Source organism: Bombus pascuorum, chromosome 1, assembly GCF_905332965.1.
Source record: "Bombus pascuorum chromosome 1, iyBomPasc1.1, whole genome shotgun sequence".
Lineage (NCBI taxonomy): Eukaryota > Metazoa > Arthropoda > Insecta > Hymenoptera > Apidae > Bombus > Bombus pascuorum.
Genome location: NC_083488.1, coordinates 30,812,921 through 30,828,745, shown reverse-complemented (window position 1 = coordinate 30,828,745; position 15,825 = coordinate 30,812,921). Strand labels below are relative to the sequence as shown.

Sequence of the window (15,825 nt, the reverse complement as noted above, 5' to 3'; positions counted from 1 at the left end):
TATATTTTTTACTTACCTTAATAATATATTTAATAATATATTTTCAGTATACGATCATACAGTTGAAACGCGTCTATCGTTATCCCTCTTATCGTATTGGAATATCATCGTAATTTACCGAGGCATTAAGAGTTCAAATTCTATTGGAATTTAATGAGAACAGTTTTCTGAAGCACCGTTATGGGACTGAAGTCGTTCTTTCAATTAACCCGTTATATTTCGTAATGAAAAGCTAACAAGTTCTCGCGAGACTCGTTGTTACTGATAAGCAGAAAGAGTTTGGAAAGGAACTGGCACATTTTTGATTACACTAAGCCAAAAACCTGATGTTTTATCTGTTCACACAGGAATGCACCTTTTGCCCTGTATCGCGTGGAAACAGCGAATCCGTTGTATCGCGTGAATCCTCGTTGCTGGAGTCGACGAACTTCGAAACAGGCCTTCGTGAAACTTTAATCGGATGATTCATGTAGTAGAACACGTAGCTTCCTCTGGACATATTTCCTGCGAGTTTCTGACCATGGGTTTAAGATGATCGATAAAAAAATGGTGTTGAAGAATAAATACGTGTTTAATATAATTATTAAATATTATTTGTAGTAAAGTTTGGAATTGTATAATGAAGTACGTAAAGAATGAATCGTTACAAATTAATCAGTCGAAATATCTCGTTCGTTTGACATTTTAAATATTATTTATGGCAGTGTACGAAACTTGACAAGAAAATACATATATTTACGAATTTGATGTTCCGAAATGTAGCGTTTATTCGAAATTTAAAATACGACTGACAGAATCCTCATCACGGTTCTTAATTAAGTATTTGAAATGAATATACACATATGGCTGACAGGAGAGCTTGGTATCCTGTTATAATTTTAATTAATCCAACTTTATCTCCGTTAAACAGAATTTCTGTTACATTACGCGTTTTCCATCAGAGATGAAATTTCCATAACATACGTTAATATTATTAGGTTATCTAATAAGTTATTCAAGCCCTTTTGCATAAGTAACACGAGATAAAATATGTACATAGTTTACGAAATAGAAATAGTCACAAACATACATATTTTTTTTGTGTGTTTCAAATTTTCGTATTTCGTTCTCGGTTCTCTATAATATTGGTATTATTTACGGTATAACGTAGTGTAGAAAATTAGTACCATAAAATTACATAGGTAAAGTAAATTTCGTACCTTATGGTATATAGTATACGGGCGAGTAATATCACAGACGAGGCTCTCTTTATTATTATTATGCAAATATCTTAATATTTTTGTATATAAGAAGGAACTTTGATTACTCTTTTTCTACACTGTTTATTTAAAATTAAGGACGTATTTTCTGAAATATTTATATATCATATTTACGCGTGTTTACATCGCGCAATGTGATTATTTCACACAGACCGTCGATTGGTCAATAATAATAACGATACAAACGATATTACGTGTATTTATTTTATATTAATGACTCTATATCTCTTGGTAATTAATATCAGAAGTCGAGATAAACCGCGATGTAAGACTGCTTTCAGTTCCACCTTTATTTGCCACTGTTTCCCTTTGTGACGTCGCGCAGGTTTGCGTCTAATTACAGTGTAATCCGGTAATGTGACACAGTTTTTTAATTGGTACGACTATGGCTCATAATTACTTGGATAATATCGAATTACAGCAGTGTGGGACACGTAGCGAGAATTCGTGTCAAATTTTGCGCTAAAAAGAAGCACCAGGTCCGTGTCATCGAATCGATCGCGAGAAACACGAGGGACACGATACTGTTTCGCTCGTGTTTCGATCGTATCTTCGCCTGGTTCAACGAACCAGCCAAAAAGAGACAGATAAGAAATCTCAATTATTCCATTCACACTTTTCAGAAGTCAATATTATTCCAAGAATAAATTAGCCTTCTTGTTATAATTACGACGTAACGATGAAATAACGAGTAAGAAACAGTAGATAGAGCTTTTTACAAAGAAGAAGATATTACATCGAGCGTAATAAACATTGTGAGATAAACAAACTTCTTATTTCACGTATTTTATTTACACAATTTTTTTTAAAGTTATTTGAGAATCATTAATTGTGTTTAAGTGGCACCGTGTAGCTTTAACTTCACATTTTATCTTCAAATATTATAAACTTTGTTTTATTTTTTTCCATTCTTAAATTCTAACAGGGATGCACCAAGGGACAGAAGTGAAATTTATTTGCATAAAAAATATGCAATACAAACAGCAAGTATAGCATGTAGCACATGCATAATGTGGCCACAAAGTATGAAATATAACTTGCAATTAAACTGTGAATCATATTTTTATGGACATAATTAGAGAAAGAAAATCTAATTAAAGATTTGTTTCGTGCAATGCATATTATAACTGTACTTTATACATTCTTTATACATTAATTTTGCATCTCTAAATTTTCCACAAATACATAAACGTTTCCAGTCTACTTATAATATTTGGACAATTTCTTTTGATTAAGTTTTTTCCTAACACAGTATATTTGTAGAGAAACGAATTATCCCATCAGAAATTTCTTTCTTCTTTGAAAAATACCAGGTGCTCAGAATGTTGCGCACGTAGCGGACATTTGTTTGCTCATGGTAGAGCGAGTTAAAACGACATCAGCTTTGAAAATAATGACATACTCACCTGTGTAATTCATTTTTCTTTCGTCATTGCAAACCACACAGTAAATTCAGACATCGTACTCTTTTTCTTTGCCTGGTCGTATCAAGTTGCACGAACAAATAGCAAAGGTTTCGATTTAGATACATATTAACGGAAAAACGCATGAAACGTTAATGAAACGCGCACCGGATCTCTAAAATTCCATTATCAAAATTATATTTCCGTACTAACGAATCAAAAATATCGTACATACGAATCAGAGGAAAAAACAAATTGCGGACCAACGGTTGTTCGAATTTCTTTTTCACAACCATTTAAAATACTCTCATTCCTATCGTGTTTTTAAATAAACTGAAGACCATCAACGCAGACTCGTAATTCCAGGAATAAAAGTAAAATACAAATTCGTGTTCTGACCTAACGCTAATTAATTTGTTGCCTTCTACTGTTATTACAGACAAAAATGAGGCAGAGGTTTCTCGTTAAACTATACTAAAAGAAGTTCGTAACGTGTGTGGTATAAAACTGCAAGAAATCTAGAACTTAATTAATTCGCGTGATGATCTCTTGATAAACGACTCTTCTTTCGTCGATAAGTTGCTTCTAATGATGAAAAATGTCGTTGCACCAAGTACAGGTCAGTCCTTTAATTTTGGTAACGATCCACGTTGGCACGCATGTGCAGCTCGTGAATTGCTTAACGAGCAATGCCTGATACATCGAGTAAACTGGTCCACGTTACTAACATACGACCAATTCGTATGTGCAATCATGTCATTACTCATAAATGGTAATGTCGTTTTATAAGGGGAAAAATTTGCGAGAGAAGAAGACGAGAGTTTTGTTGCTCGGTTTTTCAATTTATCGAGGATTAGTATGCGAAGCATAATCTTCGATACGAACAAACGAGGGATATAGTTCGTATACGAAGAAAATTTAATTTGATCCAAAGCTTCGAACGCGCTTTCGAATTATTCAAAATTGGCAGAGTAAATGTACAGCAAGAAGAATACGAAAGAAAGACATAGGAAGAGAAAAGCGGATATCAAGGGAAAGAAAGATATAAATGAAAACAGATAAAAAAAAGGAACTAGAGGGAGGTCCATATCTCATCTGAAGTTTTTACAATCTGGATATCAAAATGTTTTATATTTTAATTACAGTTATCGCATCAACTGTTACACGCACTAATTACTTGCGCAAGATGAGCATGCGAAATATTGTCATAAGTATTTTTGAATACTTTGGAATTCACATTTTGCGTATTTTGTAGTTTACCGATAAAAAGATAAGTAAGACCATACCATAAATAAGACCTGTAAATGTTAGTTACGCGCAATTGAGCATCGCAGAAGTGGCATTTTATTTTCTATCCGTTTTGTTTTGCCGAGTTAACCGATTTGATAAATAAGCGGCTCGTATCTTACATTTTAGCACGTTTCCTCGGTACGTACATATACCTCAGCACATTACACACATAATACTCGTTAGTTCATCATCATTGCAGGTCGAGAATATACCGTATGTGGCATATCTCGTAAAGTGTAGCGATATTTTCCTTATTCCGCGTTAAGAAGAAACATACAGCCTGTAACGTCGAAAAAATGACCCTTGGTCCTTGGATTCATCTCGACCTATTGATTCCTATTACGAAGGAAGGCGTAATTGACGAATGGCCATTGAACGAGGGAGACTGCGTAAGAATAAATCGAGGCGGCAAAGCATCCCTCCTATTTCCTTCGCGCTCGAGCCCGCTGGGCATTTTCTTTCAGCGATTAATTCAAAACGCATTATCCCGTCGCGTTGCTCAATAGAGCGGACGTTCCACATAATAGATGACGTAGAAGATGCTGATGAAGAAGGCGACCAATACGTCATTCGATTTATTGTCCTCGCGTCCAGCCTGTAATATAATAGATGATGCTGGTGCGTCGACAAAGAAATTATTGTCCACTTATTTCCTTAAGTGTTCCGAACAAGGGATGGCGAAGTCCAACGCTGAAACGACTGTTTAATGGTTCTATCGTTTTCAATTATTCGCGTTTATATTACTTCTTTATATTTAATTATTTTGAAGACGTTGGAGGGGACATGTTTACAGTTCTTAAGGTGAACATTATATTTGTACGAATAATTGTCCATGGGAAAGATACATGTCGTATTTTTTGGAGAAATATTTTATAGAAATATTTTCTCTAAATCGACGATACCTTAACGCATTACCGAATAATCACAAAATATTACCCATTTAGTTCTTCGTGTTAGTAGAGTAAAAAGAACATAAAGTCACAAGTAATTGCTTCATTTGGTAACTTAACGCGTTCTTTGCATACTACGTGGATCCTAGTTAGTACGTACCTTATTCTCATAATTTCGTGATTTTTACTTCACGATCTTAAGCTTTTCGCTGTCCAATAAAATTACGAAAAACACTAAAAAAGTGAACTATTTTTTTAATGATTATGTCTATATATTATAATTATGTCTAATGACTATGTAGTAGTCCTATTTGTTTTATAAAAATAAGAAAACATGTATCTTTAGCTGTATTTCCTCATTATTTTGAAAGATAGTATACACAATGCAACGTTACGATCTCAGCAAATAATATCTCGTGTTTTTCCATATCCGCTTCCGCTTCACATGTTTCGAACACCACATCAGGCGCTCTTGTTGTGGATTCACCTTCGTTCCTATTGAAACCATAATTCCTAATGGTATGTTTGTTAAAGTACAGCACCAAGAAAAACAGTTACATCTCTCGAAAATGTTGTTTCCCCATTACATATTAGAAGCACGCTAACAACCTTGGTTCTCTGTGTTGTTGTTTCACAAGACATAAGAAAGTAGTACAGCTGTTGGATAATTAGTTGGATAATTGAATGTACATGTATACATTGAATCTTCCGTGCGAAACCTAGCGAACTTCGGCTACTCGTATTTTATGGAATAAAGTCGTTCAACGACGAACTATCCAACCGTTTACGACGAAGAAGCTATCGTTCCGCGAAGGAAAAGCATGTTTACTCGAGAAACGGATTAGACCGCGATATTCTATGAAATAGTGTAGGAACAATAATGAAATAGCACGTTGCGTGTCGTTCTATGTTAGCTACGTCAACTCACCTGCATATTACACAAGTGTTTACTTTAACCGAGACATAGCGATACGCCGTGAAATTACATTCATTTCGAAAGAATATAGAACAAATTGAATTTCTTATTCAATGGGTGCTCGATTTGAAGTACTAAGGAGATTGAAATATTTTTCCTCGTGATTTTTTCTCTTCGCAGCAAATTAAGTTGCAACGACTTGTTCGTCCTGTCCTTCTTTCTCTTCGCTTACCTATCCTTTTCACTTTGGAAAATTCATAGATACTACTTGAGAATATTGTTTTGTCTCCTACGCTATTCGTGCAATATCGAATTATATAGAAAATATTTCATTCGCCAACATGGATATGTTGACTAAATAATAAGTGTAACAGGTAAACGAGTTCAATATAAAGTTGACTAAGATACAAGTTTATGGTGTATAGCGTTGTTATGGGATTCTTAACTGAGATCTTAACGAAGGTATCCAGATATGTATTACTTTATTTGTCTTTGTGTAGTAACCTCTCTGGTACTTAAATATTTATCGAGCAGAATACAGCGCTTAATCCTTTTGAGATAGATTTTTCTTTCAATAATCAACACAATAATAGGTCATTATTCTATGTCTCTAGATGTCAGAAAAACTGTAAATGTCGATACACAAATTGTAACTCAGGAAGATTACAATAATCGTGTAGCTTGTTTACAAAATACTTCAAATTTATTGTCTCGTCAGTACCGAAAGTGCCCAAAGTTTTAACCAATATCAATTAATAACTCCGATAAATATTTCAAAAATGGTTAATTAACCAATTAATCAACTAAACTTCCTTTGCTTTTGCGAAAAATCTTCGATCGTAGCATACCAAAGGTTGAAATATAAGAATCTACAGAAATAGCAAATGTTCAACGTAGTGAACCCAGTGTATTCTATTGTAACATGAACAGAAACAGTAGAAAATTTAAGGATACAATGTCGATGGATGGTATTACCGATAGCGTAAGCCACAGACAGTAAATATAAAGTACAACGTATCTTCTTATCAATATCGACAGTGTTTCAGACGGAAACTTCGCAGACTTGGAAAGTTGTGAAAATCCCCGGCAAAACCGTGCAACTTCCTGATGAAACTTTTCAATTTGATCTTACCTTTGCTCTTTCGTGTTATGTATAACATCTTGGCTCGGTGTTTTTAAGTAAATCCGCGTTATTGCGCCGGTGTTTGTAAAAAGTTTTGAATAAATGGATATCGTAATTTCTACATGATGTTCCGTTAATTCTGTCGCGAAAAGTTTCGAATTTTCTCTATGATTTCGTGATATGCTAATTCTCCTCACATTTTGGACGAGGAAGGATCTTCGTTTCTAATATGCAAAAATCTACAGTTTTCTTTCTGAGCGGATAAACGAAGATCTAACTTTGTAAATGCGACTGCTATCCAATTATTACATGGTCATAAAATTTCTATTGAATCGAGTAAATTGCGTGTGATATAAGAAACTGCAGAGAAGCGTAAGTTCTGTCTTATTGAGTGCACCGCGCGTCTGACAGTAACGACTTCCCGTCTTCCTTTACGCTCAACCTCTTTAGCGCATTATATTCTCATAACACTAACCTGTCATATTCCGCTGCGTTCTGCAAGAATTGATTGATTTAGGAGTAACGTAATAATTTCTTTTATGATATCGTTATATAAATGATTCTCTATAAATCAATTCCCAAATTTTCGAATACATCAAGTTTCCTTCTAAAATGTTCCGCGTCTTCTGTGATGCACGATCATAAATTAAAGAAGAAAGAAAAAGAAGAAAAAAGAATAGGGAGGAGACGATGCGTAAAATTTATATCAATTTTGTTTCGCATTATCCAATTTCAACTCTCATTTGTTAGAGTACACTGTACGAGATAACTGTGCAGGTTTCTAGGAAAAAGAACGAAAGGACTGAAGCAGAAATTACGTAGATTGTATATGGCGAAGACAAAAATTTCACGGTGCATCGCGGGTAGGTAAGTTTGGTGCAAACATCACGTGTTTTGGCCAAGTCACACGGAAAGACCATCGTGACTCGCTGAAAGAGGAAAGTCGTGACGGAACACTAACAAGCTCGAGTTTGTCAAGCTTGATTTATTTTCACGCGACGATTTGTGCTCGCGAACGAAAACTTTGTGCTGTATAATAAAAGCGAACGTGGCTGTTTGCTGCTCGTGTCACCTTTCACGATTGGTCCTCATAACGTGCAACTTCCTTTAAGTTCTATCCTGCAGTCCGTATTATTTCGCAAGTCTTATCACGTTGCAGTCTCTTGGACACACACGAACAGTGCTAGCAGAAAGTTCTGACTTTTAAACACTTCTCTTCCCGGGCAATTCGATTCGAGATTAAACTTTCGAATAATAATAAAGTTCGTTCCTGTTTGAACTGACTAGTGAATTTTTGCATCTTTACTCGCTGGTAAATATATGGTAAATATAAGTATAAATATAATATGGAGATAGGAGCTTTATTGTGGTGAGTGAATTAAACGAAATATCGGACGCAGAGGGTATATGCGATAGTTGTTACAAAATTTATTAACAAAAGATGTAAACGGGTTTAATTGGTTCGGTGATTGCGGATTTTTATGCATTTATAGGAAATTTAGATAATACTCGCTATAATATTCAGTGTGTGAAATAAATCTCTGTATACGTTCTATTTCCCTCGTTAAATTAAACAAAAAAAAAAAATTAAATTGCATACATATTCGTATTCTAACAATCGGCTTAAATGGAAAGCAGGTAAAAGTATACGCTATAAAATTTTTGTACCCAATAATAATGTGAAACGTAGCGTTAAATTAAAAATACTTGGTAGCCTAGTTCATTAGCATTATTAAATATCTTCTTAGAGACACTTGTACCTTCATTAAAGTTTTAAATCTTACTTTTAGCGAGAATAATCATTTTGATAAAAAGTTTTCGCAAAGGCGCGAAAGGAAAAAAAATGCATAAAAAACTTTTTCTCAGCTAAAACTTTTCAGCATAACATTACGGGTATAATATTGTTGGGGGTGATTTCATTCCCTAAGCGTAAATTTCTTTATCCAGATGGTATAAGATTATCTTGATTCTTTAATTTCATTTATTCTAAAATTCATTACCAATAAAAATTCATGAAATTTCACTGCTATTAGCATCGAAGTTTTTAGACGACGTGATCATGCCCTTCTTTAAAAGCAAATTATACTAAGTATAAATTAATCCTTTCCGCCCCAAGTTACCCTTGATCAGTGGAATAAACTCCAAGTATAAATTACTGTTTAATCGCTGCATACTGTTTCCCCTAATTAGAGTAAAATTTCCACTGTCACTTTCTGGTGCAAATTAATTAAAGCACAAATCCATTTAATACGTGGACATCTGGAAATTAGATTCTTCTCTTTAACGAAAAGAATTGTGTAAAAGATCATTCGACTATTCCCTTCTGCAATAGCTAAACGAATATCTGCGAGAAGACTAACGAGTGAATAGTCAAAGAGAATTTGTTTCGTAAAATTTGCTATGGAAACTGATACGAGCTTATTTTTCCACGATAAGGTGAAACGATGCTTCCGCGAAAGTTCCAGCAAACGAGAAATTTAATTAAATTCCACCATACCTATGTGTAATTTGCGCGGAACGAAATGATCGTTCGCGTCAAACGAAATCCATTCCTTGTATCGCCACAGTCGGCGTGCTGCCAGTGATTATTTAATAGCGGAAGTAAAAAGTTTTGGGCAGACGACGCTGATTATATTCCGTCGCAAAATGAATAATCGCGCGGTTTGTGCTAACGCGCAGCGTCAGCCGAGTTTACACGGCGCGTCGCGAATGTTGACGAGTGGAAACGGACGGATACGAAGTCGTCTGACTAAATACGAACCAACTCTACTTTATGCTTGATGAACGATTCCTTGTTCAGTGCCGTACGAACTCACGGCACGGAAGCATCGTATTACGTACTTGATCCGAGCACTATCCTTTATCCTCGTTGAAACACACAGATATACGTCTGTAAAGAAACGTTTTCATATTTATTCTATGAAATTTATATTATATATTATTTAATCTGTTGTATACCGACGAAGAATCATGGCTTCGTATAATCTTGTATTTGTGTTTCGCCGTGGTTGAAACATTTAGAAAATTAATCCTAATATTAATTTTGGAAGTTTAATTACATCGACATTGCAACGGTTACAAGCGACTAAACGTAATTCTGAATTTCATTGTCCTAATTAGTACAACTTATTACTACACTCAAATAATATCATGCAATGTGTACTTTATCACTTATACACGAAATAATACAGAAACATATTCAACCAACGTTTCGTTAATGTAATTTACAAAACGATTCCGTCGATCGTGAATTATACACATGTTGGTTATACTACGTTCACTGTATTAAGTACAGTCACAGCACACGACATTCAACTAGCGTCCAGTCGATAGTTCGACCATCGTTAATTATCACCTTTTCATTATCATTCGTTTATTTCGCGGAAATATTTACACCGACCGGTACATAGACCGCCATCTTCGAACATAAATTCAGAGGTTACTTGTGCCAACAACGAGGAAGCGGCTAATCCCACCCTGTCGTTTCATGCTTCTCTCTTTCTTCCTCTCTACCTCTTTCCTCCAGCTACAGCTCCAGTTCCGTTTCACTTTCTCTCCTTCTCCATTTATATCCCTCTCTTCCTCCAACTTCCCATCTTACATCCCCGTTTTTCGTCTCTGTCGCTCGTACTCTTCACCGCCATTCTCCCCCCTTCCGGAAAATCAATATGGAGTGGCGTTGGTATACGACGTGGTGGCTGCTACCGCATGCTGCTCTCCTCTCCTTTCCCTTCTTCGCCGCGTTCCCTTTAACCCGCCCGTTTCCCTTGTATCTTCCGTTTCGTCGCTCATTCTACGTAGCATCGACCCTCTCAGAGCGTTCTTCCTCTCGCTGAACGTATTTTAGGTCGCGTCCCTCATCTTCACCCCGTCTATAGTGTCTGACACCTCATCATCAAACACACAGTGAACTACCCGCGAAACGTGGCTTAGCTAGCAGCAAAATCGGTCATCGAGTTGCTTCGCGACTTTATCCTGTATCACCCTATAGGTCAACATCCAACTCGGGTATATTACCGCCACTGGTTGAATACACCGCGTGCGTTGCGGCGAATTATCGCACTTTCCGGCTCTCTCGCCGCGCCATCCACCGACCGTGCTTTGGGTCGCAATATAATTTCTCTGGAGAATACCTTGGCGAACCGAAGAAAGTCTGAGGATAGGAGGTTGGCAAGGCAGAAGGCGGAGCGAAGCTGTCGAGGGACGAGAAGAGCTTTGAGTTAGCTGGGTCTCGTTGCTCGAGACGCGGTTCCATTTTCGCGACGACTCTGACACCGAACCACGCGCAATTCTCGGGTGTGCTTCTTAGTTTGTCTACTGGGTGTTTCCGAAGTAGGTAACTTTCGAGGCTAGGCTTTGGTTATGTTGGCATGAAGGGAGATTCGTGTCAAAGGCTTATCATTTGCATAGTAAACATCGAATGTCTTACCAGTTTGTATGGTTTGAGCGAAAGAAGCAGAGATAGTAACGGCAAAGGAAAATGTTTCAGGTTAGCAAGCTATTTTTACGGATTTTTTTTTATTCAGATATATTTCCAACGATTCAAGTTATTTTTACGGATTTTCTTTATTCAAATATATTTCCAACGATTCAACTCTATAATAATTAACATATGCGGACGAGATATCTCAAGTAGAAACGTGTAATTGTTTCACTATGTGTAAGTACACCTCGTACATCTACAACCCAATCTTTTTTCCTGTCACGTATCCAAAATACGAGACAGCAGAAAAGGAAGACTTCGAGACTGTCATTTACACCAGCTGTTGCCACCGCGAATGCGACAAACCATCAAAACGTTGCCATCTGCTTCCTGAACCACTCTATGAACCATTGAAATCTCGAGTCAGTGTTTCTCGATTGCTTCGAATACGTCTTTCGCTCGATCTTCCTGGTTGGCTTTTCTAAGAACTCTTTCTCGGTCGATTCTTCGGTGTCTGTTGAAATTCTTTCGCGACGCTAGTCATTGTCCTCGAGGGTGGTGCGTTTCAAAGCATCCCTGCTGCTCACGGAAGACTGTTGAATGTAGGGTAAACTGTTGAACGTGACACAGTTCGTGTACGCGGTCGCGCGTTTTGTCGCCGGACAAAAGCGCGAGCTTTTCCGCGAGCTTTCATCGTTTACGGGCACGATACCAGGAATCGGCCAGATCCTGGCCTTCGGATAAGTGTTTGGCCACGCATGCGCCATTGCACGCAACAAACTCGTTTCGATTTGGTGAAGTAGATTTTTAAGCGTTCGTGCGTGCTTTTTTTTGCCTCGTCACGCTTTCTGCGAACGAGCGTGTTGTCGATGCGACGTAACGGTGTTACGCGTAATGAAACACCTGCATACGATCGGTCGGAGCATTCTTTTTCTTACTTTTTTAAGTTTCGTAAAACTTTTCCGAGTTAGAGGTAGAGTTTGCGTGGTTTTTACGAAGCACTTCGTAGATATTTTAAATACACGCAGGAAGTAATAAATTAGGGTAGTTGGGAATAAAGTTAACAGCTTATTTGCTCTTGTATATGCTCTGTTCTGGTCTACACAAGTAGAATCAGAATAATTGATATAATCGGTACATAGCCGTAATTTGAACTTGCACTATCATACGAATTCTCCCATTAGTTTGGATCTAATACATTTATTACATGTATAGGTGATACATGAAGCGTTATTACGAATTGGAAATTTGGTTTCTATCTATAAACTAATAAGGCAGTTACGAAAGCAGTAATCAATTAATACAGTGATGTACGTTGTAAGTTCACTTTACTTAATGATATAATTAGGAAATCTGATTTATTAATGAAATAACGCGTAAGAAAATACATTTAAGAAAAGAAAAGAAATTAAATTACTTTATATAGGAATTTCACAAAAAAAGCGGGATGTCAGAACTGTATATTTACATCATTAAATTCCTATTTAAAACGATTTAGGGTAATGCATTAATAATGAAAGCAAGATGTGTAACGAAGCGACAACTTGTCATTCAAGCTCACGAATAAACATCATTGCGAAGAACATTAGAGGGACTTGAATAACATAAATTATTTTATGGTGACTAAATAAAAAAAAAGAAACTACATACGTAGCTCACACGAAGCAGTAAGTTCAAAAGACAAAAAATGTACAGCTAACCTACTGCTAGGAAATAACAAATTTGTTTCTCTATTATACAAGCATCTCATATACGATATGATAATAACGTTTTACTTGTCTTCTCATTTTCCAATAAATATTACCATTTTCTTTTATTCATCTACTTCTTTGTCCTCGAGTGATTTGTTTTTAATGTTCGAGTCCTTACATTGAGAATTGCTACTTCGATGCAAAGATCCTATATCCACATAAACGACAAGAGGAACGAGCAATGTATCTACTGTGTATAAAGGAGGTTTTAAAGAGTTTTAATAAAATTCTTCGCTGCATCTGCATAAACGCACGAAGCGTCGTAATCCACTCACACGATCCCATTGGGCAACACGCGAGGAAAGCGTGCCTTCTAAAAATATCCTAACAAGTTCTTCGAACTACTTACGCGTGGGATTAATAAAGTGTCGACCATTTGGAAATATTATGCGCTACGCGGCTTTTTTTTGTTTTATTTATTTTACAATGACGGTTATTAAGTAATCGAGCATATCTGATAAACGAAAGAGAAGAGGAAAGAAAACGTGTACTGTACACTGTACAATGTACAGGAGCAATAAATTCTTTTATAGCGCTTAAATTAATTCCAAAGGTTGGTCATTTGAGAATAATGTAAAGTAATGCTTGTAGTTGTATGCAAAGGGAAGTGTATGTGTACACTTCGTGTATGTGTATGTAGAAACGAAGGAATAAAAATTTGTGGCCTGGTTCGCAATTTCAGTGGAAATAGGAAAATAAATTGTACATGTGATACGCGGAACAGGAAAGAAATAACGATACCATACGGAAGAATTGTACAGATGCATTAAACAAAATTTAAAATTGATTTCGCTTGAGTCATCGAAAGATTGTTATCGTATCGTTATCGATTCGTAAAAATTTGATCCCACATCAAATGTCACAAATTTTGGCTCTTTAAGGAAGAAGAAATTAGAGTTAATAAGATCCATAGATTCCCAAAATACTTTTTTACGTATTTTGGGACAAACAAATGTTACTATCAACGAATAATGTTGATCTCTCGTGCTATTGTCAAAGTTAGATCAATTTCGATCGATTAGAAATTAGATCGAAGTTTTTCAAAGGAAAGAGATATTTTAAATGATTGATCAGGTAAGAACGTCAATATTCGATTTTAAAACAAAAGAGCTCCTTATTAATTAGTACAAAGTAGAAGGAATAATCGAGTTTTACTTTACTCTCCGCCTTTACTCGCAATAAAACACGTATGAAATAAGAATAAAAAAATACACGCTTTGCCTCCCTCCTCCTTTAATTGCCTACCTCGTCTTGAACGAGTAATTATAAAATATGTCCATCGATAACGTCAGGAGAAAGTCTGTAATCATAACGTTTCAATAACTGAGCAGCAACTCTATTAATTTATACGGCAACGGAAATTAGTCGTCGAGCATAAAAGACGTGTAGAAGTTGCAATCGTGTCGTGATCATCGTGCAATTTAAATTGCCCAGTACTGCGTTTGATTCAATGATTCCTAGGCGTAAAACTTGACAAGAAGAAATTCATTCTTGTCAAATTGCTACCCAGCCCAGCGAGTTCGTTGAACTCGCAGCAACGCTATCTTCGCCCATTGCTCGTACCTGAAAACACCCATGTAACGACCTAACCCAGACGCGAAACAACGTCCACACGTTTACCAATTCTTAAATCCAAATCGTATCGCATACATTTACGTTGTTAAGAACAAGTCGAATCGATAGACCAGAGGAAAAAATGTCACCCAAACGAACGCGTCCAAAATACACGAATAACAATACTTAACGGATAATTTCATCTATGATACACTTACGACATCTGACAATGGCTGAGATAATTAGAAAAGGGGTAAAAATACAGAGACCACGAAAGACGAAGGATCGACCGATAAGCGTTGTGTGCAGAGGCGCCCTCGATACGAGAGAAAGAGAAAACGAAAGGGGGAAAAAAATCGACCGATGGAATTCCGCTCGATGAGGGTGCACAGGGTAGCTCTGATTCGGTACGGCACTGCGGCATGCGCAATGTACGTAGACTCGGAAGGGTGGTGGTTCGAGAGGTTGATCGTCGTTGCCGCGGTTGGACAGAGGGGGCTACTGGAGCAGATATATCCTCGTGGCGATGGAGGGGTGTTGCGGAGAAGGGTAAATGCGATGGAGGTTCGTAGAGAGGCGGGGGTGGGAGAGAAGGGGAAGGAGGGAGGTAGGTTAGTAGCGAAGGTACACGTTGTGCCAGCCGGCAGTAACGAGAGCCGTGCTTGCCACGGCCCACACGGCGACGTGTGCGTGTGCGTGTGCGTGTGCGTGGGTCAGCCTTGCCCCACATTCAGACAGTAGTCGCGCGTCTTTCGGCGAGGTCGAGCCGGCGCGGCGTTTCCGTCGAGCGTAGCGTCGAGAGAGACGCCGGGGATGCTAGTAGCGAGGAAGTGCCGGCGTCGAGCAGCGTCCTCCCGCCGGTTACTCGCGCGACGGCGCTCCGAGAACGCCGGCAAGGCTTCCGAGTGAACGAACGGCGACCTTCTTTCGCGGCTTACACACCGGCCGACAGCGTTTTTCTGTTTTCCTGCCTTACTAGTCGTCGTGTGCTACACCATCGAGAGAGGGTCGGTGCGCGTGGCCCAAGTAATCGTCCAGTGCGTCGACGTTGGTGCGTGCGTGCGTGCTCGCGTGCCTGTCTGCCTCTTGCCTGCTAGCTTGGCTGCGTGCACGCGCGCGCGCGTGCTTCCATCTATTCGCGTGTAGTAGGAAAAACGGACCGAGGTAGAACGTAAGGTGAAACGAGAGATGTAAGTCGTTGCTCGGTGGTCGGCGA

General features: G+C 37.7%; 1 protein-coding gene across 11 annotated transcripts in view; it reads left to right on the top strand.

Moving 5' to 3' along the window:
• Positions 1-15,825, top strand: part of LOC132909895 (protein unc-13 homolog B) — a 373,086-nt gene that overhangs the window by 132,158 nt on the left and 225,103 nt on the right. For 4 of the 11 annotated variants that reach the window (XM_060965144.1, XM_060965157.1, XM_060965120.1 and 1 more), the window contains exon 1: positions 15,283-15,799. The exons of 5 other annotated variants lie outside the window; for them this stretch is intronic. The gene's annotated coding sequence lies outside the window, so the exon portion shown is untranslated. Of the gene's footprint in view, positions 1-15,281; positions 15,800-15,825 lie in introns of those variants that run through there. 2 more of the 11 variants (XM_060965136.1, XM_060965148.1) reach the window with 2 other exon arrangements.